Raw genomic sequence first — 23,347 nt, forward strand, 5'->3', positions numbered from 1 at the left:
TCAGCAGGTAGCCTACTTCCTCCTTTCTCTCTGCCTGCTTCTCTGCCTACTTGTGATCTCTGTCAAACAAACAAAAAAAAAAAAAAAAATCAAAACAATGACACTTTCAGCCTTGTAAATCTTACCAGATTAAAATTCTTGTGGTCATAAGTTGAATCTTATTTACTCTAGTTGTTTTTATTTTTTTACAATTTTTTATTATGTTATGTTAATCACCATATAGTACATCATTAGTTACTTATGTAGTGTTCCATGATTCATTGTTTGCATATAACACCCAGTGCACTGTGTGCCCTCCTTAATACTCTAGTTGTTTTTAAAAGAATAGGGACCATACTAATTTCTTAGGGCTGCCATAACAGAGTATCACAAACTACGTAGCTTAAACAACAAAATTTTCTCACAGTTCTGGTAGATAGAAGTCTGAGATCAACATGTTAGCAAGGCTGACTTTTTCTGAGGGCTGTGAGGAAAAATCTGTCGCATGCATCTTGCCTAGACTCTGGTGGTTTGGTGACAATATTTGACATTTTTTGGCTTATAGATGCATCACTGAGATCTCTGCCATTATCTTCACATGGTATTGTGTGTGTGTGTGTGTGTGTGTGTGTGTGTGTCTGTGTGTGTGTCTGTGTGTGTCTGTTTCTGCCCAGATTTCCATTTTATGAGGAGACTGGTCATATTGAATTAGGGTCTGCCCCAATTATCTCAACTTAACTTGCTCATATGCAAAGACTCCATTCTCAAATAAAGTCATGTTTATAGGTACTGGGTACTCTGAAGACTTTCTGGAGGGATGAAGTTTAATTGATAATAAACACAGTCTTTGAAATATAAATGTTTGTTCATCTAGGAAATCATCTCACTTACTGGGAGACCATATAAGAGTGGTGGTAATTGGATAGAATTCATATTTTCTTAAAGTCTGTAACTGCTTCTACTGAAAATGATCTTGGTGTTAACTAACTACTGGTCCTTTCATAGGGCCAACCAGATATCAGGTTTTCTAGATTTGAGTTGACAAAATCACAGCTAAAACTACAGATACAACATCCAGCTGTTTCTTAGATTGACAAGAATTTTTAAGCCCAAATGAATGGAAGCACATTGAATTTGGATATACATATTTCTTTCTTCTTGTCCCCTCTTCACTTCCCCATCTGCACCATTTCCAACCATGTTCAACAGTCAGTGTTCGTACATTATTATACAGCACAAAACTGTTCAATCATAAAGTCTTCAATGCAGAGTTCTAAGAAATCTGCCCAGACCAGCCTTTTGGTGATACCATGTCAGGAGCACTATCTATGAAGTAGGTCATGGATTCCTCAATGAATCAGACTTATAAACCCCCCAATGCAGGCATTTATCCTATCTCCCTGACCTGTTATAATGGCTCCCCTGCTATTACTCCCTTTTAAGGCTAATTCCTCCAGTTGGGCTTTGAATCACCTATAAATAGGTAAAATACATTATTTTAGAAAGCATATTAAATAGTAATAAGTGCTAAAAACAAAATAAACAAAGGATGGAAAGGCAACATGAAATGATGTCAGACTATGAAATTTTAATTAAGATGTCCAGGGATGATCTCACTGGGAAGGTAACTATATAGTGAAGAACTAAAAGAAATGAGAAATTCAGGTATGTGGATATCTGAAGGGAGAAGGCATGCCTGGCATGTTTGAGACCAAAGTAACTAAAACAGAGAGAATGAAGGGGAAGATGTTAAGAGATGAAATCAGAGATTTATCAGGGAACCAGATCACTTAAGTCATTTGTCAACATAGTAGTTTTGTTTTTACATTGAGTGATGTGGAAACCTAATGAAGTGTTTTTGTAAAGAAGAATAATAAGAAAATAACTATACTTTTTAGATAGAAGATAAATTTTGGAGGACTAGAGGTAGAAGCCAGAAGGCTAGTGAGGGACTAATGCAGTAATTCAGGACATGAAAAATGGTGTCCAGGATGTAAAGAGTGGAGTGGGAAGAAGTTGTTAATTTTGGGTATAATTTCATGCAGAACCAAGAGAATTTGTTGAAGCAATAGTCGTGAAGAATGAGAAAGAAAGGGAAAACAAAGCAAAAAAAAAATACTATCAAGATGTATGAAGGAATTGAATTACTGTTTAACTGAGATGGGAATGACTACAGAAGGAGCCACAAGTTTAATGGCGAGAGGTCGATATCAGGAGGTCAGTGTTTGTTATATGAAGGTTGAGATGCCTATTATATTTTCAAGCAGAGATGTCAAGTAGGATGTTGAAAAGTTAGATCCAGGATTTGAGGGGAGGGTCCAGGCTGGAGACAAAGACTTTTGAGGCATTAGCTTGTAGGTATTTGAAACCAGGAGACTAGATGAGATGACTGAGTCCGTAAGCATAGGCAGAAAACAGCAGTGGTCCAAGGACTAAACCCTGGATGTAGGAGAAGCCCAGCATCTCCTAATCTTTATTCTTCTTCTGACATAACTTCTGTGTATTTTCTGCAGTCATCTGCTCTATAACCATTAATGGTTGGTATTGCTCTACTGTATGTCAAACTTATAAAGCTACAGTAATTAAGAGACCATTGTATTGGCTTATAAAGATGTAAGTAGAGCAAATGAATAGAACTGAGATCTCATTAACAGACCACTGCATATATGGTCATGTGATTTACATCATGTGGGGAATAAAATAATGGGGCATATGGTCTTTTCAGCAAATGATATTGGGAAAATTGGCTATGTGTAGAAAAAAAAATGAAAGGAACTTGGCCTTTCATATGCACTGTAGATTTAAATGTGAAAGTTAAAATACGAAAACATGTAGAATGTAGGAGAATACATTTATAATCTCATTATAGGTGAAAATTTATTTTATTTTTTAAAGAGAGAAAAATAAAGAGTATGCAGAAGAGGAGGGGCAGAAGGAGAGGGAAAGAGAGAATCTTAAGGGCTCCACACCTCCTGACACAGGGCTGAACCCCATGTCCCTGAGACCATGACTAGAACTGAACTCAAGAATTAGACGTCAAACCGACTGAGCCACCCAGGTGCCCCATAGGTGAAAATTTCTTGAATAAGAAAAAATGTACTAACATAAGGAAAAGATAGATAGGGACACATGGGTGGCTCAGTTGGTTAAGCATCTCCCAGGGTCCTGGGATCAAGCCCCACATTGGCCTCCCGGCTCAGAGGGAAGCCTGCTTCTTCCTCTCCCTCTGCTCTTTCCCCTGCTTGTCCCCTCTCTTGATTTCCCCCTCTATGTGTCAAATAAATAAATAAAATCTTTTTTTAAAAAAAAGAAAAGATAGATAAATGGGATAATTTATTAAAACTGAAATTTTTCCGTTCATCAAAATACACCATTAAAACAGTTAAAAAATCAAGAGGAAAAAACTGCTTTCAACACATTTGACTAGCAAAGACCCTTTTTCCAGATTATGTAGAGAACTTCCACACAGAAATAAGAAAGAGGTAGACAGCCTAATAGAAAAAAAGTACAAGAAAACTGAAAAGACACTATACATACACATACAATGACAGCAAACATCCAACACATATGTTATATAAGAAAAGCTATCCAATCTCATTAGTAGTCAGGAAAATACAAATTAAAATCTCCTAAAGAATGGTTAGATTTTAAAATGCTGATAATAATAATAGATATATGGGGCAATGGGAATTTTGCATATTGGTATTGGATGGATGGTACTACAACTACTTTGGGAAAATGCAGCTACTCAAGCTGACCACATTTTATGGCTCTGTAATTTTACTCTTTAATATAGTAGTCAAGATAATGCAGGACATGTATATCAGAAGACATGTACAAAAATGTTCATAGCAGCATTATTTACTATAGTCAAAAGTGGGGGAAAAGTCCTTCAACAGTATGGCAATGTCATATGTTTCTTTTGATTTTATGATTGGGTCAACTCTAGAAATTGGTAGAGCAATAAAAGATGGATACAAAGCAGCATGATTATATCAGACCAAGAAGAAGAACGTGTGATCAGGGATAACAAAACTTTTCATTTCACTTAACATTCTGATTGATAGGCACTGTGATAAATCTTGGAACCATTCATGAACCAAAAAAGAAAGTATTCTGTAATCAATTATTAATATCTATTGTTTTACTCCATCCAGCCTGCTAAAACAAAATACCACAGACTGAGTAACTTATAACAACAGTAACTTTTCACTCACAGTTCTTGATGGCGGCTGGGAAGACCAAGATCAAGACATCAGTATAGTCACCTTCCAGTGAGGAACCTCTTTCTGGTTCATAGCTGGTGCCTTCACTCTGTGTCCTCATATGCTGGAAGGGGTTATGGAGCTCTGTGGGGTCTCTTTTGCATGGCACTAATTCATTCAGGATGTCTCCACCCTCAGGAGCTCTCAAAGGCCTCAACTTCCAATACCATCAGTGTGGACAGTAGGGTTTTTACAGATAAATTTGTGTGTAGGAGAACGAACATTCCAACCACAGCATCTATAATTAGTAGATATTTGCCATATTTGTCCTACATGATACAATTCCAAGAGACAGATCAGCTCCAAATTCTGCTGAAAGATGAGTTTGAAGACAGGACGGTTCCGTTAAGGCTGGGCTTAAATAGAACCCTCAAGGAGCTCTTGGGTGGCTCTGTCGGTTAAGGGTCTAACTCTTGGTTTCAGCTCAGATCATGATCTCGGGGTCAGGAGATCCAGCCCTTTGTCACACTCATTATAGAGTCTAATTGGGATTCTCCTACTTCCTCCCCCTTTCCCCTTCCTCCTCTCATGTTCTCCCTAAAAAACAAATAAATAAATATAAATAAATAATAATAATAGAAGCTTCAGATGTGCATGTGAACTTAGCCTGCATTATACTTTCTGAATAAAAACAGTGTATGTATTTTGAGTGTGAGTATCAGTGTGTGTGTGTGTGTGTGTGTGTGTATGTGTGAGGAATGGAGCTGAGTGGAATGTGAGGTGGAGTATGATTTCTCAGTAACAGGAAATCATTAAGTGCCTACTCAGTGGAGAAGAGAGGTGTTGTAAAGTTGACTTGGAGACCAAAGATTTCTCTGAGCATAATCTGTTTATATTTGTACATAAAAAATGCTACTGACTTAGGATAAATTTTGAAAAATACTTGGAAAAAAATAGTGGAAATGGCACCAAGTTTGAATCAGGGCTTCAGTTTCTAATTCCAGTGACATCCCTGCCCAGGTGTGTGAACTTGTGCAAATCACTTTTCTTCCCTGGACCTCTGCTTCTTTATCTACCAGGTGAACAACCAGGACAGCATGGTTTCTGCATTTCCAGCTCTAACAGTCTGTAATTCTATGATGGCAACCATTTGGGTAAGCAGAAAAACCATCCGCATTAGTGTCAGGCCTTTGTGACATGAAATATGTTACTGAGCCTCCCAGAACCCCATTTCCTTATCTGTAAAATGAAGGTGATTATATCTACATCCCTTCTTTGTGAAAGTAAAAAAGAGATAAAATGGTCAATTGATCAGTCCAGTGCCTAGGCATTAATGAACTTCCAAAAATGGTAAACTGTAATTAGGGCTCAAATCATCTGCATGAAACTATATCACCCACTTTAGACTCCAGGAATTCCCCTTTCTTTTGATCTCAGCACAGTTCATGACATTTGGTCACTGTTCTGCCATGTGACAGTCTTCCATTTATGTATGTATTAAATATTACCTAAATACTATGTTACATTACTAGTAATGATATTAGTGACCATTTACCTATTGCCGATTCTGTGCCAGTCACTGTGCTAGGTAATTGTATAGAGTCCTCAGAGCCTCAAAGTGAGGTAGGTGTTTTGTTGCTTGAGGTTTAGGGCCAGGTCATATTTCATTAAATACCCTCACAACACCAAGCACAGTACCTTGAACACAGTAGACACTCATTACATATATTTTTGATTGACTGAAATGTGGCAGTGGGTCCCCTGCATCTCCCTCTAATGTATGTAGTTATTTGATTTATAAGAAATTTCTGTCCCTGGCTTTGGTCAGCTATTGAATTTATGTTTGACAAGAAAACCATAGAGTTTGGCAACTCTGCAGTGATAGGTGATGTGTGATTTTTTGGGGGAAGAATAGACATTTTCTATTCAGACTTTGAATTCCTGGGTCTTATGGTTAGTTAATCATGTCTATAGGAATGCATGACTGAGCAGACAGATTCAAAGGTAGGAGACTTTAATCTAAATTACTCCATTGTGTGTTTCCAGATATCATCTTGTTACCCATTGGTAATATTTTCTATAGCCACTGCTCAAATGTACGAGATGAATACAGCCTGGCGTTTATTCATCTTAAGAGAAATTCTGTAGTCCAGGAAGCAGGGTCCAAGCTGGAAGCAGTGGGTACCTAAAATACAGAACATTATGATCCTACAAAGCTGCCAGGATATTCCTCCCAATAAGTCACATCTCTCTGTGTCCCCAGGAAGCTGCTTGGGTTGACACATAATGGGAGACTCGCGGGAACACACTCTTTGCACAAGAAGCTCCAAGGCAGGAATTAAAAATGGTTCTGAAAGCTTCTCAGCAACAGAGGTAACAGGGTGAGAGCTGGCAGGCGTCACAGAGAGCCACCGTTCCAGCTGCCTCTCTCAACCCTTGCCCCCAGGAGACTGGCACAGCAGTTCCTCCTCAAGTAATTACTCTTGGCCTCCTTAAATTACCCCCCGGTTCCCAGTGGATGTTTTTCTTCACTTCCTCTTTGAAATCACTTGAGTCTAGTGGTTGAGCCAGGGGAGTAGTATGGTAGGTGCTAAACAATTCCAGTCTCACCCATGGGAGACATGGCCCTGTAAATCCTTTCAAAGAGGGCCCACCAAGTCCTTCAGAAGGAAAAGGCAGTCAGTGACATGAATACAATTATTGTAGTGGAGCAAAATGTGTGACCCGTCGGGATTCTGTTAAATCCAGCAAAAGGGAATGCCACAGTTAAACCCATATCCCTGGGGAGCACTAACCCTGAAGCAGACTTATTAATTAGGGCTTCTGAGGGGCACAGAAAATGTGGGGGTAGGAGGGTCTTTCAGTTACAGAGACAGAGCTCCTTTCTAGTCTAGTCCGTTCCATGGGGGCAACTCCCGTATCTTTCTTCTTCTTTTTTTAAACCAGTTTCAGCTACATGTTCACAAAATCCCTGTTGTGCCACAGCATTTTCAGTTCAACCTGAGAGCAGAAAAAGGTTTTTAAAATGAATCAGTAGGTGGAGCTCTTTCTTTTTATTTACGTTTCGATCCCAGATCCCATTTTTAGTGAGGGGCACAGAGCTTTTGAATGAAAAAATAGGCATTTTAAAACTGAAAACACATATACGATGTGCTTTCCTAATTGAAAGGGTATATTGTGAAATCATTACTGTCACAGAACATTTGCGTTGCATGCGAATGCTAAAGTAAAGAAAATATATAAACCCAAATTGACTTTAGCAATTTGAAAGTGATAGTGGACATCTGTGTTCAATAACTTTTGCTGGTAACTGGTGTTTAATATTTCATGTCAAATCAAGAAGAGTGAGAGAAGGTTCTTGAACACAGAGACGGCTGGCAGTTTTGCAGCACAGCCTGCCCTTTGTCATACTCACCATAAAGAAACTTGCTGCAGGGAGGGCTGAAACTGCACCAGAGTGACTCCTTTCTCGGAACTTATATAAACTTACAGAATACACGGGTCTCTATTTTCCTTTAGAATGATGTCTATAAGAAAAAAAAAAAAAAAGGTTAAAGGACTTCCAAAGCTCATTATTTATTTAAGGGAAGAAGGGGTGTGTGTGTGTGTGTGAGAGAGAGACTGTGTGTGTGTGTGTGAGTGTTGAGGGTCGAGGGCTCTTGGAAGAAATTACAGAAGAATAAATCATCTAGAACAAATCTTACCTTTGTGTTTTCATCAATCCTGATTTTTTCCTAATCGGTGTGCAGTGATGTTTAGGAAGTTGTTTGCCAATAGAAACATACCTTCTTAAGGCTCACGATAAAGTATGTCTAGATAATATTTTAATGTTTATGTAGTTGGGCAGGATGGGGAGTGGAGAGTAGGGAGCAAGAGCTTTTAATTTTGTTACTTTGTAATTTCTTTTTCTACATCATCCTAGATAGGAAATCTTGATTCTAAATGCATGTTTGTCTTAGCAACAAATGGGATCAAAGGAAGGACAGAGAGGACAGCATCATTCTTTGAGTTCATCATGGGATTAGCACTTAGTCCTTAAAATGACCTGTTGGTCATGTTAAATATTGCTAACCTCAACATCTTCCATTCAGTTCTCGGAAGACTGGACCCTGCAGCTACCTGGAATTACGTACAGTGAAAGTAAAATAAGAAGGTCTATAGAGTTTGAGATACTCTAGACATCTGTGCATATTTTATATTCATGTTGATATAAGAGGACTGTATATCTGGGCAAAGAAATACTTCCTTTCCCTTCTCTAATAATAATGCGATCCTAGAAAGACCAAATCCTTATGTAGGTAGATGCTCTTCTTTATTCTAAAGAGACAGATTCCAGTAACAGAAAAGCAAGATGAAGAAAGAATCCAGAAAATTGGAATAAATTACTTGTATGCTTAAATTCATCTAATTTAGTTTTGAGAATGAAAAGAAATAAGATTAAGCAAATTATTTAATTTTCTAAAGAAAAATCTCCTCTACCCACCCCAAACTGTTAGAACTAATAAATAAATGAATTAAGCTTACAGAATACAAAATCAACACACAAAAATTAGTTGTGATGCTATATATTAACAATGAACTATCAGAAACAAAAATTAAGAAAACAAATCTATTAATAATTACATCAAAAAGAATAAAATACCCGTGAATAAATTTCACTAAGGAGATGAAAAGATCTATACTGAAAACTATAACACGTTGATGAAGGAAATTGAAAAAGACACAAATAAATGGAAAGATATTCCATGCTCATGGATTGGAACAATTAATATTGACAAAATGTCCATACTACCCAAAGCAATCTACAGATTCAATGCAATCCCCATCAAAATCCAAGGACATTTTTCACAAAAATAGAACAAACAATCCTAAAATTGTGCAGAACTATAAAAGACCTTTGAATGCCCAAAGCAATCTTGAGGAAAAAAGGAGCAAAGCTGGAAGTGCCACACTTACTGATTTCAAACATCTTTCAAAGCTATAGTATTCAAAACAGTATGGTATTGGCTTAAAACATGAACACATAAATCAACAGGATAGAATAGAGGGCCCAGAAACAAGCCAACACATACATGAGCAACTCATTTATGACAAAAAGCTAAAAATAAACAATAAAGGATGATCTCTTTAATAAATGGTGCTAAGAAAACTGGGAAGCCACATGCAAAAGAATGAAACTGGTTTCCTATCATAACCCACAGACAAACATCAATGCAAAATGGATTATAGATTTGAATGTAGGACCTGAAATCATGGAATTCCTAGAAAAAACATAAGGGGGATCCTTTTCTGACATGGGTCTTGGCAATGATTTTTTAGATTTGACCCCAAATGCAAAGGCAGCAAAAACAAAAATAAAGAAGTCAAACTATGTCAAACTAGGAAACTCTTGCACAGTAAAGAAATTCATCAACAAAATGAAAGGCAACGTACAGAATGGGAGAAAACATTTGCAAATCATATATAGATAAGGGGTCAATACCCAAACTATAAAAGGAACTCTTACAACCCTATAGAAAATAAACAAACCAAAAAAATGTCCCATGAAAAAATAGAGGAACTAAATTAACATTTTTCCAAAGAAGACATACAAATGGCCAAAAGATAAATAGAAAGGTACTCAATATCACTAATTATCAGGAAAACTCATATCAAAACCACAATGAGATATTGCCTCACACCTGTTAGAATGGCTGTCCTCAAAATGAGAAGAGATAACAAGGGCTGACAAGAATGTGGAGAAAAGGGAACCCTTGTGCATTGTTGATGGGAATGTAAATTGGTGCAGCCACTATGGAAAACAGCATAGAGGTTCCTCAAATTATTAAAAATAATACTACCACATGATTTAGCAATTGTTTCTGGATATACAGTTGATGGAAATGAAATTTCTATCTTAAAGAGATATCTTCACTTTCATGTAATTGTGGCATTATTATAATAATATAAATACATAATATATATTATAATATATATATAATATAAATACATAAAATATATAAATATATATATTTATAAATCAAGCCCATATATAATATATGGGCATATATATATATATACACATATATATACATACCTACACACATATATCACATGATACATATAATGTGATATTTCTGAACCATAAAAAGGAAATCTTGGGGCAACTGGTGGCTCAGTCAGTTAAGCATCTTGATTTCAGATCAGGTCATGACCTCAGGGTCATGAGATGAAGCCCCATATGAGGGTAAAGACTGCTTAACATTCTCTCTCTCCCTTTCCTTCTGCCCCTACCCCCTGCTAGTGCATGTGGTCTCTCTCTCTTAAAAACAAAAAAGTGGAAATCCTTACATTTTTTACAACATGGATGGACTTTGATGGTGTTATACTAAGTGAAATAAGGCACACAGAGAAAGACAAAGACTATATGACCTCATTTATATGTGTAACCTTAAAAAAATCTCATAGAAACAGAGAACACATTGGTGGTTGCTAGAGGCAGGGGCTGGTGGGTGGGGAAAATGAGAAAGGTGGTCAAAGGTGCAAACTTGCAGCTGTTAAGATTAGTAGCTCCTGGGGATGTACTGTACAGCGTGGTGGCCATAGTTAACAATATTGTACTATGTATTTGAAAGTTGCTAAGAGAGTAGATCTTAAAAGTACTGATCACAAGAAAATAAAAATTTGTAGCTATGTAAGGTGATGGACATTAACTACACTTGTTTGGGTAAACACTCTGCAATGTATACCATATACCACATCGTTATGTTGTGCACCTAAAATTAACACATTATATGTAAATTATAGCTCAGTAAAAAAGAATGGGACAATTCTATATGTACTGCTTTAGAAAAATCTTGGAAAATCCCTGGAACACAGGAGAAAGCAGAGTAGACAAAAGAGTAGCCACATGCTCAGTGATATGATGGAGTCTAATGGCAAATCAGGCTAATGTTGCAACAGAAATAGATAGTTGCAGGCAAAAATGAGGTAACTGGACATAACAAATCACGTGGAGAGGGTAGAGAACTCTTATTTTCTTTTAAAGTCGTGTTAGCCAATAACATGACATTTTGCGCTTTGCTTTATGTTTTGCAAAGTCACAATCATCTTGTCATTTGATTGTCATCAATCTCCTATGAGGATCAAGGAAATGCCACCATCCTCCTTATTGGGGACACGGGAAGAAAGGTGGCCTAACAGTGGATTGTTGCCAGGATTCCTGGGAACCTTGGCGAGTACGTTTGTCCAAAAAGCAGACAGGTTTTTGGTAGGGCTGGTGGCGGGGTCCTCAGGGCCACAGCCGAAGAGTCCATCTCTTTTTTCCCTCAGGGCAGGAAGCTGCTGTTGTCTGCGAGACTCAGGCATTCAATGTACATCATGCACAGGACCAAGCTGACCTCCCTGTGGGTGTTAAAATGATAGAAAAATGCAGATAACATGCATGGGAAAATAGAGCCTTCTCTTTCTACAGCTGCCAGGGTGATCTGCCTTGAGGCTTAGTCTGTTTCCCATATATTTCTTAAGTAAAATCCCAGCCATTGTGGCTAGTTAAAAGGGTGAAAGAAAAAAGATGTCATCACTCAAATGTTTCCCATGTAGGGTATGTTTATTAGTCATCAGTCTTATATATCACCGTTCAATGGAAAGGTCCACATTTACAGTAACCATGCGCCCCTTCTTTTTCTACAAGCTGCAAGAAAGCCTGGACAATTTAAATGCCTCTATAAGCATCCATTTGTGAGCCATTGTAGCTTCTTGCCAAGTTATTGTGGCATTGAAGTCAGGGGTATGAACAGAACTTTATAGTTTGGCTAAAGAAAATGATCTTTCCAGCAGCATATCAAAACGCCCCACTTGCCTCTTCGCCCTCAAAGAAGATCCAACACTCAGTCACAGAATATCATCAATTCAGAAAGTCGATTCTCATTTTCTTAGGAGCCTGCTTTAGCCACCGAATTGTAAATCAGCATCATCGGCTGCATGGACAAGTGGGCTCCTTCTCAACTGTGGGTTCCTGTGGCCTATTTCATTAGTAATCACTTGCGTTCTTTTCAATTTTAGGCACTAAGTGTCTTTTAAATCAAAGTGAAATGTGTACTTGGCAACTTCTGACTCAAGCATTTTGGTTCCCCGTAAATCCTGGAAATGACACCGACTGCACTTCACCTCTGGCGTACCTCTTCAAAAACCAGAGTTATGCAAGGAGGAGCACTTGAGAACCAGGGAGCCCTATCCCTCAGAGCCTTCCCAAGTTCTGGGAAACAGTGGCATGCTGAAAATGACAGAAACAAAGCTGCTTAATCACATGGAATTGAGAGAGAGAGAGAGAGAGACTCTGTGTGTGTGTATGTGTGTGTGTGTGTGTTCAAGTAGGCCAAAAAAAGAACCAAACTGGGTTTCACTTCCTAGCAGTCTTAAGCAATAATTTCCTGGAGTTCAATACTGTTTACGCTTTAATGATAACCCATGATTTTTAATTTCGATTTTATTAGAATCCTGTTTCTCACCTGCTTTGTCCTAACCAACTTTTCCATCCAGTTATGCAATTACAAACTCTTCTCCAAAATATTCTCTCATCCAGTTACAAAAAAAAAAAAAAACAAAAAAACCAAAGTTATTTAAAATTTTTACTTTTTTCTGACTCTCAAGCTTCTTCCTAACACAAACAAAATAATTGGGCACATTGTGGGTCACCCATGGCAAGAGTTACCGTTCTTTTATATTTGACCTTTTTAATGATCCCAGTCAGATTGGAAAGGCATTATTTCCCACTTTAGAAAGAAGAAAACTTGGGCACAAAGGTAGAGAATTGTCGATTGCTGTAGCTGCCTGTGGACATTAGAGGTCAGGAGTCCTCATTCCTAATAAGATTATAATGGTAATCAAAGCTACTGTATGTTGAATAGTGTCCTGGGAACTACAGTCAGTTCTTCACATTTTGTATTTATTTGAATCTTCAGAAAATACTATAAGGTAGATATTAGAACTCTCACCAGAAATATGGAGCAGGCCTCAAAAGATCACACAGCTAGGAAGCTCAGAGGCCAGGGCACAAACCTAAATCTGCCTAATCCACAAACTGTTAGCTCAGCCTCTGTGCTCTAGAGCGCCCCCTGCCCCCATACTTCTGGTCTGCAGCTAATGCAAGGACTGTACTAGTCATCAGAAGTAACATTGCTGATCTTCTCTTGATGAATATGTTTTTTATTTCCCTGATTTCTTATAAATATGACTGTGGGGGAAATAAGAGCTGATAATGCATATTACTCATCCAAACAAGGGTCTGGTGATGTCACTGACATCTGGAGAAGAGAAAAACAAGGCCACAGGAACCAGTTTGGAGAATGAGATCAATTGGCATACGATTCCTGGGTAAGTGGAGGTTTCTGTTCTGTATACTGTTACCCACTGAAAAGAACCCCATGCAAGTACCTGTCAACATAATATAAGGATAAAAGACTGTGTGATATGTTCTCAATGCTACCTCTATGTTGATGTCATTGTCATCTTCCCCTCACATGTCAAAAGACTTACGTGAGAGGGAAAACAGATTCTAAGCTGGGTAAAGACTAGTACTTTCTATTACTATGAACTTGTCAAATCAACTGTCCCATTGTTGTAATTTTTTTTCTTTCTTTCTTTTTTTTTTTTAAAGAGAGAGCGCCCAAGTAGTGTGTGTGTGTTGGGGGTGGGGGGGATGCGGGGAGGGCAGAGGGAGGGGGAGAGAGAGAATCTTAGGCTGGTTCCATATATTTAATCTATACAACTTGTTAAGTTTAGGAATATAAACACAAACGAAACCATCACCACCATCAAGGCCATAGATAGATATATCCAACACTCCTGGCTTTCTCCAGCCTCTATATTATAAATATCACTTTGGGTGGTGTAGTAAAAAAACACTTAACATAAGATTTATTTTCTTAGAAAATTTTAAATATTGTTATGATCTGAATGTTCATGTCCCCCCTCAAATCCATATGTTGAAATCCTAGTGTGATGGTATTAGAACGTGGGCCTTTGGGAGGTGATCAGAGCCTGAGGGTAGAGCCCTCATAAATAGGATTACTGCTCTTAGGAAAGAGATTCCCCATTACTCCATTGTCCCTTTTATCATGTGAGGACATAGCAAGAAGGCCCCCATTTAATTAGGAAGAGGGCCCTGTCAAAAATGCAGCCATGTTCACAACTTGATTTTGAATTTCCCAGCCTCCAGAACAGAGAGAAACACATTTCTATTGTTTATAAGTTACTCAGTCTGTGGTATTTTGATACAGCTGCCTGAGTAGACTAAGACAAGTACACAGTACAGTGGCTGGAGTCACTGTGTTGCATAATGTACCTTCAGAATTTGTCTTATCTAACTAAAACTCTGACCACCCCCTCCTCATTTTCCCCTGCCCACAGTCCCTGGAAAACACTTTTATATCGTTTGATTCTATGAGTGTGACTATTTAAAATTATATACATAAAAGAATTACTCAGTATTTGTGTTTCTTTGGCTTATTTCACTTGATAAAATGTCTTTCAGTTTCATGCATGTTGTCACAAATGGCAGGATTTGCTTCTTTTTTTAGGGTGGAATAATATTCCACTCTCTCTATGTACCACATTTTCTTTATCCATTCATCCACAAATGGACACTTTGTTTCTATATCCTGACTATTGTGAATAATGCTGCAGTGAACATGGGAGTACAGGTATTTTCCATGATGGCTGTACCAATTTGGTGTACATTCTCACCAACAGTATACCACGGTTCCCATTTCTCCACATTTCATCAGTACTTATTACCTTTAGTTTTGTTGTTGTTGTTGTTTTTAATTGCCATTCTAGCAGGTGATATTTCATGGTGGATTTGATTTGCATTTGCCTGATGATTAGTGATGTGAGCACTTTTCATATATCTGTTTACCATTTGTATGTCTTCATTAGAGAAATGTTGGCACAAGATCTTACATAGTATTCTCTTATGATCCTTTGTTTCCATGGTATCAATTGAATGTCTTCTCTTTCACTGATAATTTTGTTTATATATATCTCTTCTTTTTTGTGTGTAGTTAGCTAAGGGTTTGTCAATTTGTTTTTCTTATCAACGTGGTAATTTTAAGTGATCTGTCTTTGAGCTCACTTATTCTTTCTTCTGCTTGATTGAGACTTCTGTTGAAAGCCTCTGTTGATTTTTTTTTCATTGCAATCATTGTATTTTTCAGCTCCAAAATTTGTGTCAATACTTTTATGATTTGTATATCTTTGATGAACTTCTCACTTTTTTACATAGTATTTCCTGATGTCATTTAGTTGTCTATAAGTGTTCTCTTGAGCTTCCTTAAGACAATTATACTGAATTATTTTTCAGGTGGTTCATAGATCTAATTTTCTTTAGAGTCAGTTATTATTTGGTTCCTTGGATAATGCTATGTTTGTCTGATTATTTGTGATTTTTGTTACCTTGCATTGATATCTGTGTATTTGAAGAAATAGTCACCTTTTCTAGTTGTTACAGATTGGCTTCAGTAAGAAAAGGTGGGCAGGCCTGCTTCCAGAGCCCATGAACAAGTAGGCCTCTACTATGGACTATGGGCAGGCAGGCCTGGTGCCTGGGTCTGTGGGGACTAGCTTGTCATCAGTGTCCACTGAGGCAGTGTGGGTCTTGAGACTCTGTCCAGGGACCAGCCTGAAACTTGGGTTCACAAGGATGGACCTGGAGCCCAGGTTCCCATGGGAGCCAACCTGGCACTGAAATGGGCCTGGATTCTTTTAAACTAGAGAATCAAATGGCATAGAGGCTGAAATTCATGAGTAACCCCTTTATGATCTTATGAGCATGCAGTGATATAACATGATCATTTCCTATATTATTTATGCACATACCTTTGTTATTTAACTGAGAGCCATTTAAAAAATCAGCCTCACTGAAGTATAATGTACATACAACAAAAGACACCCATTTAAGGGTATACATCTGTATAACTGTCCCTGAAAGTATATATACGTGTGTGTAATCACCTCCATAATAAAGATTTGGAACATTTCTGCTATCCCAAAATATGGTCTTGTGCCCTCTCAGTGAATCATGACACTATTCCAAGACTTAGGCAACACTAACCCAATTTCTGCCATTATGATTAAAATTTCATACAAAATGAATCATACAGTATGAACACTCTATTTCTGGAGTCATTTGTTTAGAAAAAATGTTTTTTCAAAATTAACCACACTGTTGCATATATCAGGAATGTATTTCTTATTTTTACATGGTATTAATTGTTTAGCTCTATCATCATCTGTCGGACCCATGATTTCCAGTTATAGAATAATGCTGTTATGGCAGGTCTTTGTATGGATGTATATTTTTTCCTCTTTGGTAAATTACTTAGTATGCTTGTGATGAGTCATATAATAAGTGTATTTTTAACTATTAGAAACTGTATAAATGTTTTCCAATGGGTTGTACAATTTTACACACCCATCAGCAACATGTGAGGTCCCAGGTTCTGCAAATCTGCACCCTCACCAATACCTTGTATTGTCTTCATTTAGAGATGTGAGTGGATGTGTAATAGTATCTCCTTGTGGTTATAATTTTCATTTACATGAGAACAAATTGCCTTCAGCATTTTTTCCCATAAACTTATTGTCATTTACATATCTTTGGTAAAAAGAGTGCTCAAGATTTTTGCCATTTAATTTAGGGTTCATTTTTAATTTAATTAGACTTATTTTCATATTATTACATTGTAAATAGAGGTCTTTCTCGGGTATATGTATGGTGAAGATTTTCTGCAAGCTCATGGTTTGCCTATTTTCTTAATAGTGACTTTTGAAGAGCAGTTTTTAATTTTGATGACATCAAATTTGTCAACTTTCTATTGTTTAAACTTCTTGTATTCTTTTTAAGAAAATTTTCCTTCCAAGGTCCCCCAAATTTTCTTCTAAAAATGTTTATATTAGCTTTTTATATTTAAATGTTGTTATTTGGGGATGATTTTTACATGCTGCTTAGTTGAAGGTGAGGTTAATACTTTTGTATTTGTTTTTGTTTTCCATACGGATTAGCAGTCTTCTGGCACTGTGTTGGAAACACAAGCCTTTCAACATTAAATTACTTCAGCATCTTTGTTCAAACTCAATTGGTCATATATGCATAGGTCTATTTCTAGAATCTCTATTTTGTCTCATTGAACTTACTATTTTTTACATCAATGTACTTTGTCTTGGTGTTTTAATTTTATAATAAGTAAACCCTGAAGTCAGATATGTAAGTTCTCTAACTTTTTTTTTCTTTTACAACATTCATTATTCTTTTGACAATCTTAATGCCTTTTGACTCTCCATATGGATTTTAGAACTAGTTTGTTGATTTCCTTTTGTTTAAAGCCCACTAGAATATCGATTTAGATTGCGTTGAATCTGTATCAATTTGAACAACATTGAGTCTTCCAGCCTAAACCACAGTATAATTTCTTTAGTTTAAAGGTCTTTATTTTCTTAAAAATTTTTTTTTTAATTTTCTAGAGTACAAAGTATTTTACCCATATTTTATTAAATTTACCCCTAAGTACTTTATACCTTTGATGGTATTGTAAACACTATTTAATTTCAATCTTCATTTTTTTGCATTCGTATAAAAATATAATTATTTTTTTCTTATTCTAACATTCTGTGTCATTGCTAACACCTCTTAGTAACTCGAAGAGCAATTTTGTGGATTCCTTATTAACTTCTAGGTTTATGAATATGCCAAAAAATAAAGGTTTATAATTTTCATCCCAATCTTTGTATCTTTTCTTTATTTTTCCTTTTTTAACTGCCTGGAACTTTTAGTACAACATTGAATAGTGATAGTTCTCAATATTTGGTGGAAACATTTCAATTTTTCATCAGTAAGTATGATGATAGGTATAGATTTTTCTTAGACGCCCTTTATCAAATTAAGGAAGTTCCTATCAGTTGTCAATTTTGATGGTTTTAATAATGAATGGGTGTGGCATTTTGTTAACTGTTTGTTTTGTTCTCTACATCTGTTTTTGTTTTGTTTGTTTTAGTAATTTCTACACCCAACATGGGGTTCAAACTCATGACCCTGGGATCAAGAGTTGTATGCTCTTCCGACTGAGCCAGCCAGGTGAACTTTTCTGCATCTGTTTCATTTTTTTTCCAAGTTTTTATTTAAATTCTAATTAGTTAACATGTAGTGTAATATTAGTTTCAGGTGTAGAATTTAGTTTTTCATCATTTAGATGCTACATCAAGTTCTCATCACAAGTGTCCTCCTTAATACACACCACATATTTAGCCCACTTCCTTCTTCATCTGTTTTGATGTTCATGTGATTTTTCTCTTTTTTTCCTGTTGGTACAGTGAATTACATTGATTGCTTTTTAAATGGTAAACTAAATTTGTACTACAAGGATAAAGCCTAACATGATGTATTAGCCATTTAAAAATTATTAAATTTGATTTGCTAAAATTTTGTCAAACTTTTTTGTGTTGATGTTTGTGAGGATTACTGGGCTGCAGTTTTTCTTTTCTTGAAAAAACCTTGTTTTGAGCATTAATTTACTAGTCAAGCTATCTGGGTACAGAGTTTACTTTTGGAAAGACTTTTAATAACAAATTCAATTTCTTTAATAAATATAGAACTGTTTCTGTATGTTTCAGTCAGTTTTGGTAATAACTCTTAAAAGAATTTGTCCATTTTTTTTGAAGTTGTCAAGCTTATTATCATGACGTTATTCAAAATATTTATTTACTATTCTTTTGGTATGTGTGATATCCTCTGTTGAATTCTTCATGTTAGTAATTTGGGTATCCTTTTGTTTTTTTCTTTGGTCATTCTAGCTAAAGATTTATCAATTATTTAAAATATTTATCAAGATTTTAAAAACCCAGATTTTAACCCAATTATTATTATATATTTATCTGTTTTATATTTCATTGATATCTGCTATTATCTGTATTATTTCCTTTCTTCTGCTTAATTTGAATTCCATTTGCTCTTCTTTTACTCATATTTTTCAAGATAGATGTTCAGATAAGTGATTTTGAAAATTTTTCTTCTCTTTATAGGAACTTTTGTGACTATAGCTTTTCCTCTAATGACAGTTTTAGCTACACCCCACAAATTTTTATATATTTTTCATATTCATTTATTTCAAGGTAATCTGTTTTGGCTTATCTTTGAGTCATGGAATATATCTGGCACCATCTCCCACCTAAGATGAGACAAATTTAATTATCACAGTCTCAGTCATGAAGTATGAGCATCAGGCCACAAATGCAAGTTTACAAAAATTCACTAAAGTCTATTTGGTCTTTCATTACACCATGTGGAACGCTACTTTACCTGTAGGATTTTGAGCAAATTTTCTATCCCTAGGGATATGTTAAGGTTGCTAAGATGTTGGTTGGGAAGTGCGGTCATAGATACTGTAATTCATAGGGTATAGCTAGGAAGTCTACAGCCCCCACCTGCATGACTCTTCAGAACTCAGTCTCAGTACCTTTCTGTTTAGATTTAAAATTTACTAAATAAATGTCTATCACGTGATGTAATGTAGAGCCTTTGTGTCTACTGGAGTGAAGAGGAGAAAAAGGAGAATAATACAGAAATAAAAGATGCAAATTAATATCTTAAAGATTATAACCAGCCTTGGAGATACAAGAGATTTTCAGTAATCAAGGGGTATAACCCACTTTCCTAGAAATGATGGCATCACCCAAAGCCACCTTCCATTATTCATGGAGCCACAAACACTAGAAAGATCATATATTTTCCATTACATTTGACACCATGACCCTAAAAAGAACAAGTGAATTTGTGTGCCATTACCTGACTTTTCTTACCTTTTTCCTGCTTTATCAGTATTCTTCTTTTCCCAAACATCATCTTTTTCTCTGAAGTCCCATTTCCCCTCTTATATAGAAAATGGCCACAGGAAAGCACATTTCCTTTCCCTGAATATTTGCATTTTAAAAAAATTTAGAGGAATTCTCACTGTAGTGTTGGAATTCTGACATTAGCCAGGGAAGATACCTATTTGGATAGACCTCCATAGCATTCATAAATGATACAGATTCTAGGATGTTGATGGTAGCCTTTCCGCTTCTCATTCTTGGAATCTTTTTGAATTAGTCATAATTAGCTAACTAACAACTCCAAATGTTAGGGGCTTAATATAAAAAAAGTTTATTCTCAGGCATACAATAGCCTAATGCAATGTTCTGGGCTGAGTGGTTCTTCTGGCTGGTTTTCTTTCAGAGAGAAATTTCTCTCTTGTGACTTTGCTCTTGTGTAGCTCTATCCTTCTCTGGGTGCTTAGAGTTCTCAAGATGGAACCCTCAGATGAGGAGGAAAGGTAGAGACAGAATGAAGGTTTATTGGTGAGAAGATTATACAGGCCAATTCCAGAAATGGCTCACATTAGTTGTATCTTCAGAACATTTCAAGGGATGCTGGGAAATGTAGTCTGTCTGCTGAGGAAGGAAAGATAAACAGTTTGGTGAATAAATGGCAAGTCTAAGCCACAAATCTGACTCTAAGATTATACCAAATCTTTAAGGTATCATTTAGAAACTCTCATATGTTCAGATCTCTATTCTGACATTTCAGAAACCTCCAGTCTTTTGTTATTAACAAATTTAATAAAAGTTATTTTATTGTTACTAATGTAACTTTGGTATGGGGAAGGGTGCCTCGAATTACAAAAAATTATTTGGGGCTCAATTTGAAATACATTTCACTATCCCCCATTTTCTAGACTCTGACTAGCCTGGAGTTTCCAAATAGCATTTGAGGGAAAAAACAAACAAACAAACAAAAACAACAGAACAGCTGTTGAGTTTTTTCTTGATATGTTGTGCTTTAGTAAAAAGTAAAAGCATTATATTTACATAGTCATCAATTCTAGCCATGATGAATACTTTATTTAGGGAAAAATAAAACTGCCACAAAACGTTTAGCTCTTCATGACTCCATAAAACTTCCCACTTTTATTGAAAACAGAGAATAAACAAAAGTGTACAATTTCAATAAAGATAGAAATGAAAAGGATCAAAATATCTTTTTTGAAGATTTTTTTAAAATGTATTTCTTTGACAGAGACAGATCACTAGTAGGCAGAGAGGCAGGCAGAGAGAGGAGGAGGCAGGCCCCTGCTGAGCAGAGAGCCCTATGGGGGGCTTGATCCCAGGACCCCGAGATCATGACCTGAGCCAAAGGCAGAGGCTTCAACCCACTGAGCCACCCAGGCGCCCAGGATCAAAATATCTTATAGTCATTGCATTATCAATCCTATTTTTTCCCAGTTTAAAGACTTTTTGTAGTTATTATGTTAATTGTCACTGATTCCATAAAGAACCACAACCTATATATGGCTAATCCTAAAGCAAACCCAATATAGGAAAACTTCCACAATATATTTGCACAGCTTAAAACTGAAGAAATAATTGTAAGTTGAATGTCTATCCTTTTTGGTTGGCCTCTTCAGTCTTCCCAGTCAATTTGTACTGTTAGGCTCATCGAACTATTAGTTGAACATTCAATCATTTTCATTTTAAGGGATGAAATTGACACATGCTGCATTTCAAATATTTCAGTAAATTTTAATTCCTGAAAAATGAAGCCATGGCTGAGCTGGGTTTGGCTCCTAATACTTTAAGGCTCTAATATTTAGTTGATATGCATAGAAATTTCTTTTCCTTGTCCTGAAAAATTGTGGATTTATCTCCTTCTTAAAAATGGGTGAACTGAAACCATAAATAAATTTGAGATTACACCAGTTGAATTGGATACAAAATTCTGAATATACCAAGAAGTATCATATTTTAAAATATTCTTTGTTTCTTTTTTTCAATCATAAGCATAATGCTATTTCTCAAGTCCCTTACAAAGACTGGCTTCTTTCACATTGTTTTAACATACCATTTTAGAGTCAGTGGTATTTTACAGAAGACAAAAAGAGTCAGAGGAAAGCAGTGTGCAACATGATGAGACATACCTCTCCTGGTCTGGAAATTATTTTAGAATCCTTGAAATAATGTATCTTAAGTATCATACTGGGTTATATTGACCTTCCAAATCACAATGGATTATACCCATCAATAATTCCCAATTAGCTGTTAACATCAGAGCAGGGAGCGTATCTTACTAATTTTTTATTTCCAGAATCTTGAACAATATTAACACATAACAGATACTTGATAAATGTGTGGTGAATACATGAATTAATTTATTTCTATTCTATTTTTACAAAAATACCACAAAGTAGCATGACTTATAATCTGATTGCATAAAATACCTTGTATTCCTTTTTTTTATAGGTTACCCTCACCTCTTAACTGCTCAGTTCTCAAATTCCACCACAAATTATCACATGATTCTTAGTATAACACATTATATGGTACATAATACATGTCTTATAATACGTATTTGCTGAATGGACAAATGGCGAAGTTCAATTAAAAAACAATATAATAAGGGCACCTACATGGTGCAGCCGGTTGGATTTTTGGTTTTGACTGAGGTTATCCTGTATGAACATAGTTTAGTATTTTATTACATGTTGTCATATTAGTTATAAATTAGTCACTTCCAATTAGTCACTTCAAAGATATGGAAAATTATTTCTCATTAAAAAATTATCATCATTTATTGAGTGCTTACTAAATTCCATTCATTTCATACACAATATCCTTAAACAGCCTCTTGTTGCACATCAGTTACTTCTGAGAATTTGTCTCAGTTATCTGTATGCTCTTCTTCTAATCCTGTATCTAAGATTGTAAATTTTATGACGGGAAATAAATACTTCTGTTTATCACAACATACTCAATATTTGGTACAAAATCAGTCATATATTAGTTTGAGCAAATATTTATCAATCAGTAAGTGAGCAAATAAATGGACACCAACACCGCATAGTAGATATAAAGGATCCCATCATACCTAACAGAAATAGCTTAGGCTTAGTGGCTGAAAAGAACCTGTTCAAAGTCAAATAACAAGCATAGAGCCAGAACCAGAACCCATATTTTAAAATTTCCAAATCCATGCTGTCATATGCCAAAATTTTCTAGTTCAAGCAAACACAATGTTTCCCCTTCTTGGCTTAGTCTGTCCAGGTTGCGGTAACAAACCACCATAAGCTGGGTGGCTGAAACAATACACATTTATTTCT

The 23,347-nt window shown here is 36.1% G+C and overlaps 1 long non-coding RNA gene across 3 annotated transcripts in view; it reads left to right on the forward strand.

Annotated features, from left to right (window-relative positions):
* The window catches only part of LOC123394410, a 46,481-nt gene extending 28,225 nt beyond the window's left edge, over positions 1 to 18,256 (forward strand). The window contains exons 4-6 of one of the 3 annotated variants that reach the window (XR_006609143.1): positions 5,264 to 5,338; positions 13,447 to 13,538; positions 18,215 to 18,256. This is a non-coding gene — a long non-coding RNA (uncharacterized LOC123394410). Of the gene's footprint in view, positions 1 to 2,024; positions 2,197 to 5,263; positions 5,339 to 13,446; positions 13,827 to 18,214 lie in introns of those variants that run through there. The other 2 variants (XR_006609144.1, XR_006609145.1) reach the window with 2 other exon arrangements.
* The last annotated feature ends 5,091 nt before the right edge of the window (positions 18,257 to 23,347 follow it).

Source organism: Mustela putorius, unplaced genomic scaffold, assembly GCF_011764305.1.
Source record: "Mustela putorius furo isolate JIRA1106 unplaced genomic scaffold, ASM1176430v1.1 tig00003834_pilon_pilon_pilon, whole genome shotgun sequence".
NCBI lineage: Eukaryota > Metazoa > Chordata > Mammalia > Carnivora > Mustelidae > Mustela > Mustela putorius.